Source organism: Staurois parvus, unplaced genomic scaffold, assembly GCF_062004578.1.
Source record: "Staurois parvus isolate SC_StPar_1 unplaced genomic scaffold, SC_StPar_1.0 ptg002970l, whole genome shotgun sequence".
NCBI lineage: Eukaryota > Metazoa > Chordata > Amphibia > Anura > Ranidae > Staurois > Staurois parvus.
The window spans coordinates 205,069-224,675 of record NW_028320766.1 but is presented as its reverse complement, the minus strand read 5'-3'; positions in this window follow the sequence as shown (position 1 = coordinate 224,675).

Sequence of the window (19,607 nt, the reverse complement as noted above, 5' to 3'; positions counted from 1 at the left end):
CTCCTCCAGGCTTCCTTCACCTCCTGCCTTCTGCCACACTGCTGGAGCCAATAGGCAGTGCTTGATATGAAGAGGGGACTATGTGACTGGGGGCTTTGTGATTGGATGCATGTTTGATTAGAGGACTCTTTGATGGGGTGCTGTGTGGCTATGGGGATCTGTGGTGGAGGGACTCATGTATAGGGAGGGTCTAAAGTGATGAGGGGGGCTCTGACATGAAGGGGTGACTCTGACATGAAAGGAGGACTCTAATGTGATGGGGAACCTCTGACATGATGGGGGTCCTCTGATGTAAAGGGGGGATTCTGGTGTAAAAAGGGGACTCTAACGTGGAGGGAGGCTCTGATGTCATGGGGGAACCTTGGATGTGATAGGGGAACCTCTGATGTTAAGGGGGTGGCTTCTGTTGTGTTGGGTGACCTCTGATGTGATGTGGGGGCTTCTGATGTGATGGAGGGGCTTCTGATGTGATGGGGGGGGGCTTCTGATGTGATGGGGGAACCTGCGATGTGATTGGGGAGGACCTCTGATGTGATGGGGGAACCTCTGATATAAAGGGGGTGACCTCTGATGTGATGGGTGACCTCTGATGTGATGGGAGAACCTCTGATGTGAAGGGGGTGGATTCTGATGTGATGGGGATCCTCTGATGTGATGGGGTGACTTCTGGTGTGATGGGAGAGCTTTCATGTGAAGGGGGAACATCTGATGTGAAGGGAGGGACCTTTGATGTGAAGGGGGAGCCTCTGATGTGAAGGGGTGGCTTCTGATGTGATGGGGGAACCTGTGATGTGATGGGGGACCTCTGATGTGAAGGGGGGACCTCTGATGTGGGGGGGACCTCTGATGTGATGGGTGACCTCTGATGTGAAGGGGGTGGATTCTGATGTGATGGGTATCCTCTGGTGTGATGGGAGAGCTTTCATGTGAAGGGGGGAACCTCTGATGTGAAAGGGTGGCTTCTGATGTGATGGGGGAACCTGTGATGTGAAGGGGGGACCTCTGATGTGGGGGGGGGGACACCTCTGATGTGATGGGAGGACCTCTGATGTGAAGGGGGACCTCTGATGTGAAGGGGGGATCTCTGATGTTGGGGGGGGGGGACCTCTGACGTGATGGGAGGACCTCTGATGTGGTAGGGGGACCTCTGATGTGAAGGGGGGGGACCTCTGATGTGATGGAAGGACCTCTGATGTGGTAAGGAGACCTCTGATGTGATGGAGGACCTCTGATGTGGTGGGGGGACTTCTGATGTGATGGAGGACCTCTGATGTGGTGGGGGGACTTCTGATGTGATGGAGGACCTCTGATGTGGTGGGGGGACTTCTGATGTGATGGGGGACCTCTGATGTGGTGGGGGGACCTCTGATGTGATGGGGGATCTCTGATGTGATGAGAGGACCTCTGATGTAGTGGGGGTACCTCTGATGTGAAGGGGGGGAACCTCTGATGTGATGAGAGGACCTCTGATGTGAAGGGGGGGGGGCCTCTGATGTGAAGGGGGGGGGACCTCTGATGTGAATGGTGGTTTCTGGTTTGAAGTACATTTCTGTAGGATAGGTGGGTAGGTTGCCCCAGGCTCGGCCTTCCCATTGATAAGTAACATTCACATTTTACATCGGGGACCTCCAGATTTTGTAGACTTTCAAAGGATCGGAGAACCGTCCAGACACAAAAACAGTCCAGTGTGTTCCGGGACCTCCCCCTTGAGTGTTGATAGTGATGGTGCTCCTCACCTGAAATCATTCTTAGTTACATCTCATTCTTTAGTTGGAACACCTACAGGAATATTCATTTGTTCAGTACTTGGTTTGGGCTTCCCTTGTGGGGTCCTGTAGTTCCCAAGCATGGGGGTCTCCCACAGACTCTGATGAATGGGACAGCAATGCATGGACTTACCTCTAGAAGCATAGTTCCCAACTGCCCCTGATTTCGAGGGACTGTCCCTGACCCTATGCTTACATACTTTTACTAATCGGTGTCCCTCGTTCCCAATTTCAGAACGTTGGGAGCAGGGGCGGACTGACAACTCATGGGGCTCCCGGGCAATAGGGGATCATGGGGCCCCTGTGTCCTTGCCCAAACTCAAGCCTATGAAAAAGGTACCAAGGGCATCTCATGGGGCCCCCTACTGACCCCGGGCCCTCAGGCAGTGCCCGAGTTTCCAAATGGTCAGTCCGCCCCTGGTTGGGAGGCATGTAGAGGCCCTGTCTCCTGGAGTGTCAGGTGGGTTCTCATGACCCACTTTGGTCCCCCCAGCTCACCAGTTCTGCATTGCTCCGGTGCTGGTTCTAGAACACATAGACACTCCCCAGCACCCAGCTGGCCCATTGTGGCTGAGAATACAGGTCATAGTAAGTAGGAGGACCCTGTGCTTGCCAAGAAGGCAACAAAATAGCAGTTTAAACGATTATCTTGTGTAGGAGTGTTCCACGGTTAGCGATTCTGACCTGGTCGTATGTCGGAGAGTTCCACGGTTAGCGATTCTGACCTGGTCGTATGTCGGAGAGTTCCACGGTTAGCGATTCTGACCTGGTCGTATGTCGGAGAGTTCCACGGTTAGCGATTCTGACCTGGTCGTATGTCGGAGAGTTCCACGGTTAGCGATTCTGACCTGGTCGTATGTCGGAGAGTTCCACGGTTAGCGAGTCTGACCTGGTGGTATGTCGGAGAGTTCCACGGTTAGCGATTCTGACCTGGTCGTATGTCGGAGAGTTCCACGGTTAGCGATTCTGACCTGGTCGTATGTCGGAGAGTTCCACGGTTAGCGATTCTGACCTGGTGGTATGTCGGAGAGTTCCACGGTTAGCGATTCTGACCTGGTCGTATGTCGGAGAGTTCCACGGTTAGCGAGTCTGACCTGGTGGTATGTCGGAGAGTTCCACGGTTAGCGAGTCTGACCTGGTCGTATGTCGCAGAGTTCTTCGCTATCGTTCCCTCCCAAGAACGAGCTCTTCGCAAAACGTTTCAAAGAAATCTGCTTACGCTGGATGAACGTTAATCCACCACTGAGATCCAATTTAATTTTGTCGGCTGAGCCAGATTATTGCGAATAGCTACTAAGAAGATAAAAAGTCAATGGATGGTAATCCCCAAGACCAGACCACAGACACAGGATGGGACTGGTGGTTGTGGCAGTCTACCAAGAATCAAAAATTTTATCTACCAAGAATCAATAATTGTCGGGGGGGGGGGGGGGGGGGGGCGGCAATGTATTTTATTAAATTTTTTATGTTCATATGTTTTTAAATAGATTTGTTTTTTTTATGCATAGTGTATATGATCAAATAAACTCTTAAAACATGATGAAGGATTCTCAGAGTGCAGTTGGGTTAGTTAAAGAGACAGTACGGTAGGTGCAGCTTGCTTTGCAGCTTCCCAATGCTTTGACTGAAAGCTGACACTGAGCTGTGTGAGCATTCTTGGATCCACGATCGCCGCCACCAACAGGCAACAATCGCACGACCGCGACTAACAGTAATACGTCACGCCCACGGCGTCAGACCCCAGACCTTCTCACCAAACTTGTGACCGAAGGACCGGCCGATCTAAAACCGCGGTGTGACGCGCGTAACAAGGCCACACCCAGCTGCACCCAGGACAGCGATTGCCCAGCTAATGGACTACAATCGGTGCCTGCAGCCTAAATGCGCTTGTTACTGGGTCGGGTTAATTACGCAACTAACCCCCTACTGCCACCACCACTTTTGTCGGAGACTGGGAAACTCCCGTTATCAAATATACACTATAATGATTGAAATATTGATCTATATAGCACGGCCCGCGGACCTGTTATACAGAGATTATAACAAACAGTAGCGTCTCTTCAAAGGCAGGAATTCGTGAATTGCAAGTAAGCGCTTAGAAACTGTTTAACACTTTCAGAAAGAAAGATTTATTACTAAAAGGGTCAAAACAGGTGCAATACAATATTTACAAAGAGATGTCACAAAGATATATATATATATGTATATAAAGACACAGCAAGGAGATAATTAGGAAGAAGATTACAGGGTTAAGTTACTTGCCCATATGCCTGGGTTTGCAGATCCAAGTTATAGAGCAGGGTGAGTTCTTGATCTCCTTTTGTTACGATGTTGCTGGGAGATCTCTGTGTGTGTGTGTGTCAAGCTCTAACTCACTTGTCTCTCTTAAAAGTCCCTCTCAAAGGGGAGGGGGGCTCTCTGTACACGTTTTGGGAGTGGTCAGTGGGAAACTGAATTAACTATAGCTTCATAATACATGACATGAAACATACGGTTGACCTGAGAAATGTTCAACTCTCTTTCAAGTCCGGGAGAGAAGCTATTATCTGTTTTCTGATGTGGGGGCTTACACAGTTTTAGGTCAATGCTTCCCAGGACTGCTGGGCCCACCAGGAATGTTTCTCCTGAGCTAACCCCACCATCTGTCAGGAGATAACGTTTGCCTCTCAGGAAGGGAAAGGGGGGGGATGTGAGGAATGATTGAGGAACACCTCAAATACAGTAAGTTGAAGGAGAACTCCGCTTCCAACTCGGATGAGCTAGTTTGTTACAAGCATCTCTCAGACCAGCTATGTGGCACCCTAGGAGCGGGAAGTGGATGGGGAATACCTGTGTGGTCGTATGATTTACAGACCGGGTACTGTAGGCGGCACATGTGCAGGTGCAGTGTGTTGGACTTACAGGCAAATACTTATCCAGAATATATACTCATTAAAGTGTTACTAAACCCCGGACCCCGCATTCACTATATCCGCTCTCCCCGGACCCCGCATTCACTATATCCGCTCTCCCCGGACCCCGCATTCACTATATCCGCTCTCCTCAGACCCCGCATTCACTATATCCGCTCTCCTCGGACCCCGCATTCACTATATCCGCTCTCCCCGGACCCCGCATTCACTATATCCGCTCTCCCCGGACCCCGCATTCACTATATCCGCTCTCCCCGGACCCCGCATTCACTATATCCGCTCTCCCCGGACCCCGCATTCACTATATCCGCTCTCCCCGGACCCCGCATTCACTATATCCGCTCTCCCCGGACCCCGCATTCACTATATCCGCTCTCCCCGGACCCCGCATTCACTATATCCGCTCTCCCCGGACCCCGCATTCACTATATCCGCTCTCCCCGGACCCCGCATTCACTATATCCGCTCTCCCCGGATCCCGCATTCACTATATCCGCTCTCCCCGGACCCCCGCATTCACTATATCCGCTTTCCCCGGACCCCGCATTCACTATATCCGCTCTCCCCGGACCCCGCATTCACTATATCCGCTCTTCCCGGACCCCGCATTCACTATATCCGCTCTCCCCGGACCCCGCATTCACTATATCCGCCCTCCCCGGACCCCGCATTCACTATATCCGCTCTCCCCGGACCCCGCATTCACTATATCCGCCCTCCCCGGACCCCGCATTCACTATATCCGCCCTCCCCGGACCCCGCATTCACTATATCCGCTCTCCCCGGACCCCGCATTCACTATATCCGCTCTCCCCGGACCCCGCATTCACTATATCCGCTCTCCCCGGACCCCGCATTCACTGTATCCGCTCTCCCCGGACCCCGCATTCACTGTATCCTCTCTCCCCGGACCCCGCATTCACTGTATCCGCTCTCCCCGGACCCCGCATTCACTGTATCCGCTCTCCCCGGACCCCGCATTTACTGTATCCGCTCTCCCCGGACCCCGCATTCACTGTATCCGCTCTCCCCGGACCCCGCATTCACTGTATCCGCTCTCCCCGGACCCCGCATTCACTGTATCCGCTCTCCCCGGACCCCGCATTCACTGTATCCGCTCTCCCCGGACCCCGCATTCACTGTATCCGCTCTCCCCGGACCCCGCATTCACTGTATCCGCTCTCCCCGGACCCCGCATTCACTGTATCCGCTCTCCCCGGACCCCGCATTCACTGTATCCGCTCTCCCCGGACCCCGCATTCACTGTATCCGCTCTCCCCTGACCCCGCATTCACTATATCTGGTCTCCCCGGACCCCGCATTCACTATATCTGGTCTCCCCGGACCCCGCATTCACTATATCCGCTCTCCCCAGACCCCGCATTCACTATATCTGGTCTCCCATAGATACAGAACATGGAAATGCAATTATTTTAGTAAATATAAACTGCTAAATACCTTTTCTCATCAGCAGTATAGAGCAGTCTTGTGACTTCTATCAGTGTCCAGCTGAGCACTGGTTAATCCTGTAGGAGGTGTTTTCATTTTGCTTTAGGTGGATGCAGAACCTCTGTCTGGAGAGTGCTGATTGGCCCTGTGCTGATCACATGCACCCTCCAAAGAAAAAATAACAAACCTCTAGCAATACACACCAAACTGAGCATGTGCAGAGTGACTCCACACAATATGTCTTAATCAGGAGATAAGGGGGGGGGGGGGCACTTAAGAAGGGGAGGATCAGAGAAAACAGGATCAAACAGTATTTTTACACAATGCAGAGGATTAACCCCTTATGTTCCACAATGAGTATAACCAGCATGCTTTGCTGCATCTACAGACTGATTGTACTGCTGGGGGTTTAGTAACACTTGGTTCGGGCTTCCCTTGTGGGATCCTGTAGTTTGCTAGCATGGGGGTCTCCCACAGACTCTGGGATGAATGGGACAGCAATGCGTGGACTTACCCCTAGAAGCCCTGTCTCCTGGAGTGTCCTGGCGGGTATACTTTGTAAATCTCTTGGAGCCATTCTGGTGCATAGCAATAAAACTGTCTCCAAAATTTGCATTGGTCCCAGAAAGTTGGGCATTCAGCAATGAAGATGGGATGGAAGAACTTTTGGTAGAGAAGGAACCAATGAAGCCAGTGAGTAAGGGATTGTCTTGTCTCCTAAGAAGGAAGACACATTAGCAATAGGTGTCATGAATGGACTCACCACTGGTGGTGCTGTGGCTCACTTGCTCTGTGGGCTGCAGTACCAGCTCCTACCAGAGGGTGCTTTCAGCAGCCAGGGTCTCACTCTTGCAATCAAGCCATCACCTGAGGCTGATTGCAGGAGGTCTATTTAAGCTGGACCAGGCCTGCAATCAGTGCCTTGGTGTTTGTTTCCCATGAGCCCCTGTACCTGGTATCCTGTGAATCTTCTGTTGCTGACCTCTGCATTGTTCCTGACCTCTGCTGACCGTCTCCTGTTTACCCCTGGCTTGCCTGACCATCCTTCTGCCTGATCCTCTGTACCATGCTGCCCGTGAGTTACTGAACCCGGCTTGTGACCCTGACCACTCTCTGCCTGCTCCTCCGGTACCTTGCTGCCCGCACGTTGCTGACCCGGCCTGCCTGACTACGCCTTACGCTACCCAGACGATCCATGCATCCATCCCGCGCGGATCTGTCCCGGTTACCAGGTCTGCCAGCCTCTTCACGTCAGGCTCCTTTCCCCGCACACCTCAGACGACGCTCTCTACCACTGCCAGACGTACTCAGGGGTCGCGACCTGGTCTCAATCTGCTCCAAGTCCATCCCCACCATCAGGGGCCCTGGTGAATAAGCAGATTGGGACTTAGACCCCGCGCCCTGAGGAACCCCGTGCTGTGGGCTGCTAGAGACGCCGCCAGGCGGTGCTTAACAGTACCAAACGGCCTGCCTGACCATTCCACCTCTCCAGCCCTGACTACACCTGTGTTCCCACACATTTCTGGTCATACCTGGATCCATGACAATAGGTATAAAATGTACTTTATGAATCATTTGGAGCCATTTCGGTACATAGCGGTAAAACTATCTGTCTCCAAAATTTTACGTTGGCTCCATTATGTTGGAAATACGGTAATGAAGATGAGGTGGAAACGATGGAAGAACTTTGGGTGGAGAAGGAACCAATGACGCCAATGAGTAAGGGGCTATCTCGTCTCCTGAGAAGGAAGACACATTAGCAGTAATTATAAAATATACTTTGGAAATCACTTTTTAGGCCGGGGGACCTCCAAATTTTGCAAACTTTTAATGATTGTTGCGACTGAACGAAAAAGGATGAGAGAACTGTCCAAAGTCCAATGCGTTTCAGGGCCTCCCCCTTCTTCAGGGTTTGAGTGTGGAAAGCTCATCACCTGAAATAATTCTTAGTTATATATAGTTTTGTAGCTGGAACACATACAGGAATATTAGCTTGTTCAGTACTTGGTTCGGGCTTCCCTTGTGGGATCCTGTAGTTCGCTAGCATGGGGGTCTCCCACAGACTCTGTGATGAATGGGACAGCAATGCATGGACTTACCCCTAGACGCCCTGTCTCCTGGAGTGTCCTGGTGGGTATACTTTGTAAATCTCTTGTTGGAGCCATTCTGGTGCATATCGATAAAACTCTCCAAAATTTGCATTGGTCCCAGAAAGTTGGGCATTCAGCAATGAAGATGGGATGGAAGAACTTTCGGTAGAGAAGGAACCAATGAAGCCAGTGAGTAAGGGATTGTCTTGTCTCCTAAGAAGGAAGACACATTAGCAATAGGTATAAAATGTACTTTATGAATGTCTTCTTGGAGCCATTCTGGTGGTGATAAAACTATCTGCCTCCAAAATCTGCATCGGGCCCAGTGTATTGGAAATACATTAATAAAGATGGGGTGGAAAAGGGGGAGGAACGTGGGGTGGAGAAGGAACCAATGAAGCCAATGAGTAAGGAGCTATCTCATCTTATGAGAAGGAAGACCCATTAGCAACAGTTACAAAATATACTCCGTAAACCTCTTGTTGGAGCCATTCTGGTGGTGATAAAACTATCTGTCTCCAAAATTTGCATTGTCCCCAGTATATTGGAAATACATTGATGAAGATATGGTGCAAAAGCTGGAGGAACTTTGGGTGGTGAGGAAACCAATGAGCAAGGGGAGGTCTCGTCTCCCGTGAAGGAAGACACATTAGCAATAGTTACAAGATATACTTTGTGAATCTCTTGTTGGAGCCTTTCCGGTGCATAGCGATAAAACTGTCTCCAAAATTTTCTTTGGTTGCAGTATTTTGGGAATACAGTAATGATGATGGGGTAGAAAGGATGGAAAAGGAACCAATGAAACCAATTAGTAAGGGGCTGCCTTGCCTCATGCGAAGGAAGCCACCTTAGCAAAAGTTACAAAACATACTTTGTGAATCACTTGGAGCTTTTCTGGTGTGTAGCGATAAAACTATCTTCAAATTTTTCTTTGCTGTATTCCCAGCATTCTGGAACCAAAGAAAATTTTGGAGATCGTTTTATTGCTACACACCGGAAAAGCTCCAAGTGATTCACAAAGTATGTTTTGTAACTATTGCTAAAGTGTCTTCCTTCTCATTGGCTTCATTGGTGCCTTCTCCACCCAATGTTCTTCCATCCTGTATTTATTGCTGTATTCCCAGCATACTGGAACCAATGAATACGTGATGGAAGAACTTTGGGTGGAGAGGAACCAATGAAGCCAATGAGTAATGAGCTGCCTTATCTCATGAGAAGGAAGACACTTTAGCAATAGTTACAAAATATACTTTGTGAATCACTTGGAGCTTTTCTGGTGAGCAGCAATAAAACTATCTCCAAAATTTTCTTTGGTTCCAGTATGCTGGGAATACAGTAATGAATACAGGATCCAAGAACTTTGGGTGGAGAAGGAACCAATGAAGCCAATGAGAAGGAAGACACTTTAGCAATAGTTACAAAATATACTTTGTGAATCACTTGGAGTTTTTCTGGTGAGCAGCAATAAAACTGTCTCCAAAATTTTCTTTGGTTCCAGTATGCTGATAATACAGCAATGAATACGGGATGGAGGAACTTTGGGTGGAGAAGGAACCAATGAAGCCAATGAGAAGGAAGACACTTTAGCAAAAGTTACAAAACATACTTTGTGAATCACTTGGAGTTTTTCTAGTGTGTAGCAATAAAACTATCTCCAAAATTTTCTTTGGTTCCAGTATGCTGATAATACAGGATGGTAGAACTTTGGGTGGAGAAGGAACCAATGAAGCCATTGAGAAGGAAGACACTTTGGCAATAGTTACAAAACATACTTTGTGAATCACTTTGCGTTGGGTTGAAGCACAATTCCAGCTATGAGGAGGTTTTCTAGAGACAACCACATCATAAACAGATCATTTCCTCTTTGAGATCCTCCACCTCACATTTTTTCATTTCAGAATCTCCCGGTTCCTTCTCCACACAAAGTTCCTCCAACCTTTCCACCCAATCTTCATGAATGTATTTACAAAATACTGGAGCCAATGCAAATTTTGGAGACATAGTTTTATCACCGCCAGAATGGCTTCGCCAAGAATTTCACAAAGTATGTTTTGTAACTATTTCTAGTATGTCTTCCTTCTCATGAGATAAGGCAGCTCCTTACTCATAGGCTTCATTGGTTCCTTCTCCACCCAAAGTTCCTCCATCCCGTGTTCATTGCTGTATTACCAGCATACTGGAACCAAAGAAAATTTTGGAGATGGTTTTATTGCTACACGCCAGAAAAACTCCAAGTGATTCACAAAGTATGTTTTGTAACTATTGCCAAAGTGTCTTCCTTCTCATTGGCTTCATTGGTTCCTTCTCCGCCCAAAGTTCCTCCATCCCGTATTCATTGCTGTATTATCAGCATACTGGAACCAAAGAAAATTTCGGAGATCGTTTTATTGCTACACACCAGAAAAACTCCAAGTGATTCACTAAGTATGTTTTGTAACTTTTGCTAAAGTGTCTTCCTTCTCATTGGCTTCATTGGTTGCTTCTCCACCCAACGTTCTTCCATCATGTATTCATTACTGTATTCCCAGCATACTGGAACCAAAGAAAATTTTGGAGATAGTTTTATTGCTGCTCACCAGAAAGGCTCCAAGTGATTCACAAAGTATGTTTTGTAACTATTGCTAAAGTGAATTCCTTCTCATGAGATAAGGCAGCTCATTACTCATTGGCTTCATTGGTTCCTTCTCCACCCAAAGTTCTTCCATCATGTATTCATTGGTTCCAGTATGCTGATAATACAGCAATGAATACAGGATGAAAGAACTTTGGGTGGGGAAGGAACCAATGAAGCCAATGAGAAGGAAGACACTTTAGCAATAGTTACAAAACATACTTTGTGAATCACTTGGAGTTTTTCTGGCGTGTAGCAATAAAACGATCTCCAAAATTTTCTTTGGTTCCAGTATGCTGGTAATACAGCAATGAATATGGGATGGAGGAACTTTGGGCGGAGAAGGAACCAATGAAGCCAATGAGTAAGGAGCTGCCTTATCTCATGAGAAGGAAGACACATTAGCAATAGTTACAAAACATACTTTGTGAATCACTTGGCGAAGCCATTCTGGCGGTGATAAAACTATGTCTCCAAAATTTGCATTGGCTCCAGTATTTTGTAAATACATTAATGAAGATTGGGTGGAAAGGGTGGAGGAACTTTGTGTGGAGAAGGAACCGGGAGATTCTGAAATGAAAAAATGTGAGGCGGAGGATCTCAAAGAGGAAATGATCTGTTTATGATGTGGTTGTCTCTAGAAAACCTCCTCATAGGTGGAATTGTGCTTCAACCCAACGCAAACTCATGACTGGGAACTCTCACTCACATCGAAGGATTCTCATAAAACCAATTGTGCCACGATCTGGCAGGATCGATTGTTAAACTGGAGAACAACTCTGGCCATAGGAATGCTTTTTTTTTCTTTTCCATCAATCTCAACCTTAAAAACCAAATTAGACGGCTCAGATAGGGAAATGTGGAGCCCTTTTCAGCCGTTCTCGGTAGCTGGCCGGCCAAGGGCAGAGGCGTGGGATCCTTATAGAGATAAATGGGATTGTTGGCTTCTATAAAAACATCCATTGTAATTATTTCAAATGAGCGCGGATGTGCCAAGAACCGTTAGTAACATGAAACTTTCTTTTGTGGAGCTTTCGGCTTACAAATTTAATTAAATCCTATTTGTGCCAGGAAGTTCTGCCATGCTTCACTGCAAGTTTTTGTGTTGTGAACAACCTGTATAACAGGTGAGAGAGATCGACCCAGATAACGTCTTAACCCTTGACGGGTCCGGAGCAACCGCGCTGACCAAGAAATAGGATTTACAGGAAATACAATTCTGAAACTTCCATTTGTATCTTTTGATAGAACAGCACGTTTCATTTTTTAAAGGTGAAAAAAAACAACTCTGAACTTGACTAATAGAAAAAAAAATGTAGAATTTATCTCGTACAAAATGGTTTTATGTAACTTTGGAAAAAAAAATGTTTACAGGGCAGCGCCAGTGTCGTGGGGAAACAAATTGCAAATAAAAAACAATGTATACAATTACGACTCAAGTCATATTGCAATTGAATGTTATTAAAAATTAAAGGAAGGGCCGTGTTGCCAGAGAGACCGCCATGTTACTATAGGAGGGGCTGTGTTACCAGAGAGACCGCCATGTTACCATAGGAAGGGCCGTGTTACCAGAGAGACCGCCATGTTACTATAGGAGGGGCTGTGTTACCAGAGAGACCGCCATGTTACTATAGGAGGGGCTGTGTTACCAGAGAGACCGCCATGTTACTATAGGAAGGGCCGTGTTACCAGAGAGACCGCCATGTTACCATAGGAAGGGCCGTGTTACCAGAGAGACCGCCATGTTACTATAGGAAGGGCCGTGTTACCAGAGAGACCGCCATGTTACCATAGGAAGGGCCGTGTTACCAGAGAGACCGCCATGTTACCATAGGAAGGGCCGTGTTACCAGAGAGACCGCCATGTTACCATAGGAAGGGCCGTGTTACCAGAGAGACCGCCATGTTACTATAGGATGGGCCGTGTTACCAGAGAGACCACCATGTAGCTATGGGAAGGGCTGTGTTACCAGAGAGACCGCCATGTTACTATACGATGGGCCGTGTTACCAGAGAGACCGCCATGTTACTATGGGAAGGGCCGTGTTACCAGAGAGACCGCCATGTTACTATAGGAAGGAACGTGTTACCAGAGAGACCGCCACGTTACTATAGGAAGGGCCGTGTTACCAGAGAGACCGCCACGTTACCATAGGAAGGGCCGTGTTACCAGAGAGACCGCCACGTTACTATAGGAAGGGCCGTGTTACCAGAGAGACCGCCACGTTACCATAGGAAGGGCCGTGTTACCAGAGAGACCGCCACGTTACCATAGGAAGGGCCGTGTTACCAGAGAGACCGCCACGTTACCATAGGAAGGGCCGTGTTACCAGAGAGACCGCCACGTTACCATAGGAAGGGCCGTGTTACCAGAGAGACCGCCATGTTACCATAGGAAGGGCCGTGTTACCAGAGAGACCTCCATGTTACCATAGGAAGGGCCGTGTTACCAGAGAGACCGCCATGTTACCATAGGAAGGGCCGTGTTACCAGAGAGACCGCCATGTTACCATAGGAAGGGCCGTGTTACCAGAGAGACCGCCATGTTACTATAGGAAGGGCCGTGTTACCATAGAGACCGCCATGTTACTATAGGAAGGGCCGTGTTGCCAGAGAGACCGCCATGTTACTATAGGAAGGGCCGTGTTACCAGAGAGACCGCCATGTTACCATAGGAAGGGCCGTGTTACCAGAGAGACCGCCATGTTACTATAGGAAGGGCCGTGTTACCAGAGAGAACGCCATGTTACCATAGGAAGGGCCGTGTTACCATAGAGACCGCCATGTTACTATAGGAAGGGCCGTGTTACCAGAGAGACCGCCATGTTACTATAGGAAGGGCCGTGTTACCAGAGAGACTGCCATGTTACTATAGGAAGAGCCGTGTTACCAGAGAGACCGCCATGTTAGTTTAGGATGGGCCGTGTTACCAGAGAGACCGCCATGTTACCATAGGAAGGGCTGTGTTACCAGAGAGACCGCCATGTTACCATAGGATGGGCCGTGTTACCAGAGAGACCGCCATGTTACCATAGGAAGGGCTGTGTTACCAGAGAGACCGCCATGTTACCATAGGAAGGGCCGTGTTACCAGAGAGACCGCCATGTTACTATAGGAAGGGGCGTGTTACCAGAGAGACCGCCGTGTTACCATAGGAAGGGCCGTGTTACCAGAGAGACTGCCATGTTACTATAGGAAGGGCCGTGTTACCAGAGAGACCGCCATGTTACCATAGGAAGGGCCGTGTTGCCATAGAGACCGCCATGTTACTATAGGAAGGGCCGTGTTACCAGAGAGACCGCCATGTTACTATAGGAAGGGCCGTGTTATCAGAGAGACCCCCATGTTACTATAGGAAGGGCCGTGTTACCAGAGAGACCGCCATGTTACTATGGGAAGGGCCGTGTTACCAGAGAGACCGCCATGTTACCATAGGAAGGGCTGTGTTACCAGAGAGACCGCCATGTTACCATAGGAAGGGCCGTGTTACCAGAGAGACCGCCATGTTACTATAGGAAGGGGCGTGTTACCAGAGAGACCGCCATGTTACCATAGGAAGGGCCGTGTTACCAGAGAGACCGCCATGTTACCATAGGAAGGGCCGTGTTACCAGAGAGACCGCCATGTTACCATAGGAAGGGCCGTGTTACCAGAGAGACCGCCATGTTACCATAGGAAGGCCGTGTTACCAGAGAGACCGCCATGTTACCATAGGAAGGGCCGTGTTACCAGAGAGACCGCCATGTTACCATAGGAAGGGCCGTGTTACCAGAGAGACCGCCATGTTACCATAGGAAGGGCCGTGTTACCAGAGAGACCGCCATGTTACCATAGGAAGGGCCGTGTTACCAGAGAGACCGCCATGTTACCATAGGAAGGGCCGTGTTACCAGAGAGACCGCCATGTTACCATAGGAAGGGTCGTGTTACCAGAGAGACCGCCATGTTACCATAGGAAGGGCCGTGTTACCAGAGAGACCGCCACGTTACCATAGGAAGGGCCGTGTTACCAGAGAGACCGTCACGTTACCATAGGAAGGGCCGTGTTACCAGAGAGACCGCCATGTTTCTTTAGGAAGGGCCGCATGTGATTTGCAGGGAATGCGGCGCGGTATATCGCATGCGATTTGCAGGGAACGCGGTGCGGTACATCGCATGTGATTTGCGGGAATGCGGCGCGGTACATTGCATGTGATTAGCGTGAATGCGGCGCGGTACATTGCATGTGATTTGTGAGGAATGCGGCGTGGTATATTGCATGTGATTTGCGGGGAATGCGGTGCGGTACATCGTATGTGATTTGCGGGGAATGCAGTACGGTACATCGCATGTGATTTGCGGGGAATGCGGCGTGGTACATCGCATGTGATCTGCGGGGAATGCGGCGCGGTACATCGCATGTGATTTGCAGGGAATGCGGCGCGGTACATTGCATGTGATCTGCGGGGAATGCGGCGTGGTACATCGCATGTGATCTGCGGGGAATGCGGCGCGGTACATCGCATGTGATTTGCAGGGAATGCGGCGCGGTACATTGCATGTGATCTGCGGGGAATGCGGCGTGGTATATTGCATGTGATTTGCGGGGAATGCGCGCGGTACATCGCATGTAATTTGCGGGCAATAGGGCACGGTACAGCGCATGTGATTTGCAGGGAATGCGGCGCGGCACATTGCATGTGATCTGCGGGGAATGCGGCGCGGTACATTGCATGTGATCTGCGGGGAATGCGGCGCGGTACATCGCAGGTGATGTGCGGGGAATGCGGCGCGGTACATTGCATGTGATCTGCGGGGAATGCGGCGCGGTACATCGCAGGTGATGTGCGGGGAATGCGGCGCGGTACATTGCATGTGATCTGCAGGGAATGCGGTGCGGTTCCTGTGTGAATCACATGCGATATGCCGCACCGCAGAAGTGTGAACCCCGGGCTGAAACTCCCAAACCACCTGCCTTGGTGAACTACAGAGTCCCTTGTAGTAAAGCAGTCTTCCGATTTTTTTTTGCCACGATGGTGTCACCTCCTCCCTCTCTCCACCACTGAAGTGCAGATAGATATCCTTGCAGGATTACCTCTGAATTAAAGGAGGTCACCACAGGCTTGCGATACATTGCAGCAGCTTCCGGCTTTCATCCAACACAGATCCCCCGTCATTATCCTTTGCCTCCCAGCTCAGAAGAATCACTTTCCCCCGATAAACCTTCATGTGGGTAATCCTCCATATAAAAGGCATCTAGTGCTCTCCATATAACAGCTTTACTAAAACCAATGGAAATATCTACTCACATAACATACAAAGCCCTTTCCATAGAAAATCCCGTCATGGGAACAGCTCACAGACTTGTCCAGTTAAAGAGAACCTGTCTCTGTCCTCCCAATGGCTCTCCCTCAGCAGTATGGTGGACCCCCCTGTCACTCGCTGTGTGGTTTGCGTCAGCTGCGTCATCTATTCACGAAGATCTGCAAATGGAGAGACTACAAGTCCCATCTGCTCTGGTTCATAATGGAGTGTTGTGACTGACTGGACTCGAAGTCAATTGGTACTTCCTCCAACTCCATAGCTGAAGGCCCATAGTTTTGTGTGAACCTGGGAAAATAGGAATCGTTCAACCTCTAATGATGGGAGTCCATCGACCTATAACAATGGGAATCTATTGATCTCCAACGTAGGTAATCCACTGACCTCCAACAATGTGAGTCCATCAGCCTATAATAATGGGAATCCATTAACCTCCAATAGTGGGAAATGAAAGGAAGACTTTGAAAACCCATCAGACCTCAATGGGGAGGAATCTCCTGCTGGATCTCTATCCTGACATGGACGGGGGGATGGGTGAGGAATGTAAGGACGCCCCATCGTTTGATGGAAATGATCGATCTACAGAGGACTGAATTCAAAGACACCCTGAAAATCAAAGTGAAGAAATGATGCAGCAGGCGAGTCCATGTTGGTGAAATGTCATTGCAGCAACTCAGAATGGTCCTCAGTAGTCTGTATGGCCCCCACGTGCTTGTATGCATGCCTGACAACATCGGGGGAGGCTCCTAATGAGACCACAGATGGTGTCCTGGGGGATTTCCTCCCAGATCTGGACCAGGGCATCACTGAGCTCCTGGACAGTCTGAGGTGCAACCTGGCAGCGTCGGATGGACCAAAACATGACATCCCAGAGGGGTTCTATTGGATTTAGGTCAGGTGAGCGTGGGGGCCAATCAATGGTATCAATTTCTTCATCCTCCAGGAACTGCCTGCATACTCCCCACATGAGGCCGGGCATTGTTGTGCACCAGGAGGAACCCAGGACCCACTGCACCAGGAGGAACCCAGGACCCACTGCACCAGGAGGAACCCAGGACCCACTGCACCAGGAGGAACCCAGGACCTACTGCACCAGGAGGAACCCAGGACCCACTGCACCAGGAGGAACCCAGGGCCCACTGCACCAGTGTAGGGTCTAACAGCGGGTCCAAGGATCTCATCCCCATACCTAATGACAGTCAGGGTGCCATTGTCTACCCTGTAGAGGTCTGTGCATCCCTGCTCTCATCTGTGAAAAGCACAGGGCACCAGTGGTGGACCTGCCAATTCTGGGGTTCAATGGCCAATGCCAATCCAGCTCTATGGTGCCAGGCAGTGAGCACAGGGCTCATTAGAGGATGTCGGGCCCTCAGGCCACCCTCATGAAGTCTGTTTCTGATTGTTTGTTCAGAGACATTCACACCAGTGGCCTGCTGGGGGTCATTTTGTAGGGCTCTGGCAGGGCTCCTCCTGTTCCTCCTTGTACAAAGGAGCAGATACCGGTCCTGCTGATAGGTTAAGGACCTTCTACGGCCCTGTCCAGCCCTCCTAGAGGAACTGCCTGTCTCCTGGAATCTCCTCCATGCTCTTCTCTCCTGGAATCTCCTCCATGCTCTCGTCTCCTGGAATCTCCTCCACGCTCTTGTCTCCTGGAATCTCCTCCATGCTCTCGTCTCCTGGAATCTCCTCCATGCTCTTGTCTCCTGGAATCTCCTCCATGCTCTTGTCTCCTGGAATCTCCTCCATGCTTTTGTCTCCTGGAATCTCCTCCATGCTCTTGTCTCCTGGAATCTCCTCCATGCTCTTGAGACTGTGCTGGGAGACACAGCAAACCTTCTGGCAATAGTACGTATTGATGTGCCATCCTGGAGGAGTTGGACTGCCTGTGCAACCTCTGTAGGGTCCAGGTATGGCCTCATACTACCAGTAGTGACACTGACCCGAGCCAAATGCAAAACAAGTAAAAAACAGTCAGAGACCATGAGTAGGAACAAAATGTCAGTGGCCTCCACCTGTAAGACTATTCCTGTTTTGGGGGTCATCTCATTGTTGCCCATCTAGTACACCTGTTGTTAATTTCATGAACACCAAAGCAGCTGAAACTGATGAACAACCCCCTCTGCGACTTACAATATAGTGTGTATGTGTGTGTGTATATATATATACACACACACACTATATTGCCCCAAGTATTGGCCCGCCGGCCTTTCCACACACATGACCTTTAATGTCCCCCCAGTCTTAGTCCGTAGGGTTCAATATTGAGTTGGCCCCGCCCTTTCCACACACATGACCTTTAATGGCCCCCCAGTCTTAGTCCGTAGGGTTCAATATTGAGTTGGCCCTGCCCTTTCCACACACATGACCTTTAATGGCCCCCCAGTCTTAGTCCGTAGGGTTCAATATTGAGTTGGCCCCACCCTTTGCAGCTATAACAGCTTCAACTCTTCTGGGAAGGCCGTCCACAAGGTTTAGGAGGGTGTCTATGGGAAGGTTGGACCATTCTTCCAGAAGCACATTTGTCAGGTCAGGCACTGATGTCGGGGGAGGAGGCCTGGCTCGCAGTCTCCGCTCTAATTCATCCCAAAGGTGTTCTATGGGGTTGAGGTCAGGACTCTGTGCAGGACAGTCAAGTTCCTCCACCCCAAACTGGCCTCCATGTCTTTATGGACCTTGCTTTGTGCACTGGTGGGCAGTCATGTTGGAACAGGAAGGGGCCATCCCCAAACTCCTCCCACAAAGTTGGGAGCATGAAATTGTCCAAAATGTCGCCTTAAGAGTTCCCTTCACTGGAACTAGGGGGCCAAGTCAAACCCCTGAGGAACAACCCCACACCATAATCCCCCCTCCACCAAACTTTACACTTGACACAATGCAGTCAGGCAAGTACTGTTCTCCTGGCAACCGCCATCATATTAATTTTCTTAAGGAAACAAACAATGCTCCAGGTCCCCAGGTCTCCAGGTCCCCAGGTCTCCAGGTCCCCAGGTTTACAGGTCCCCAGGTCTCTAGGTCTCTAAGTCTCCAGGTCTCCAGGTCCCCGGGTCTTAAGGTCCCCAGGTCTCCAGGTCCCCAGGTCTACAGGTCCCCAGGTCTCTAGGTCTCTAAGTCTCCAGGTCTCCATGTCCCCAGGTCTCCAGGTCCCCAGGTCTCTAGGTCTCTAAGTCTCCAGGTCTCCAGGTCCCCGGGTCTTAAGGTCCCCAGGTCTCCAGGTCCCCAGGTCTACAGGTCCCCAGGTCTCTAGGTCTCTAAGTCTCCAGGTCTCCAGGTCCCCAGGTCTTAAGGTCCCCAGGTCTCCAGGTCCCCAGGTCTCCAATATGCGGGTACCAGTATGTGGCTGTGAAGTTCAGTCTGTACTCACTGTGATTCTTATCATTGTACAAGATGTCACAATCCTCCCCTGACAGACCTGCTATTCAATCTCCTCCGTTTCCTCGCAGCCACAAGTGCTGGTGACAAGTTCTCAGTCACATGTCCCCG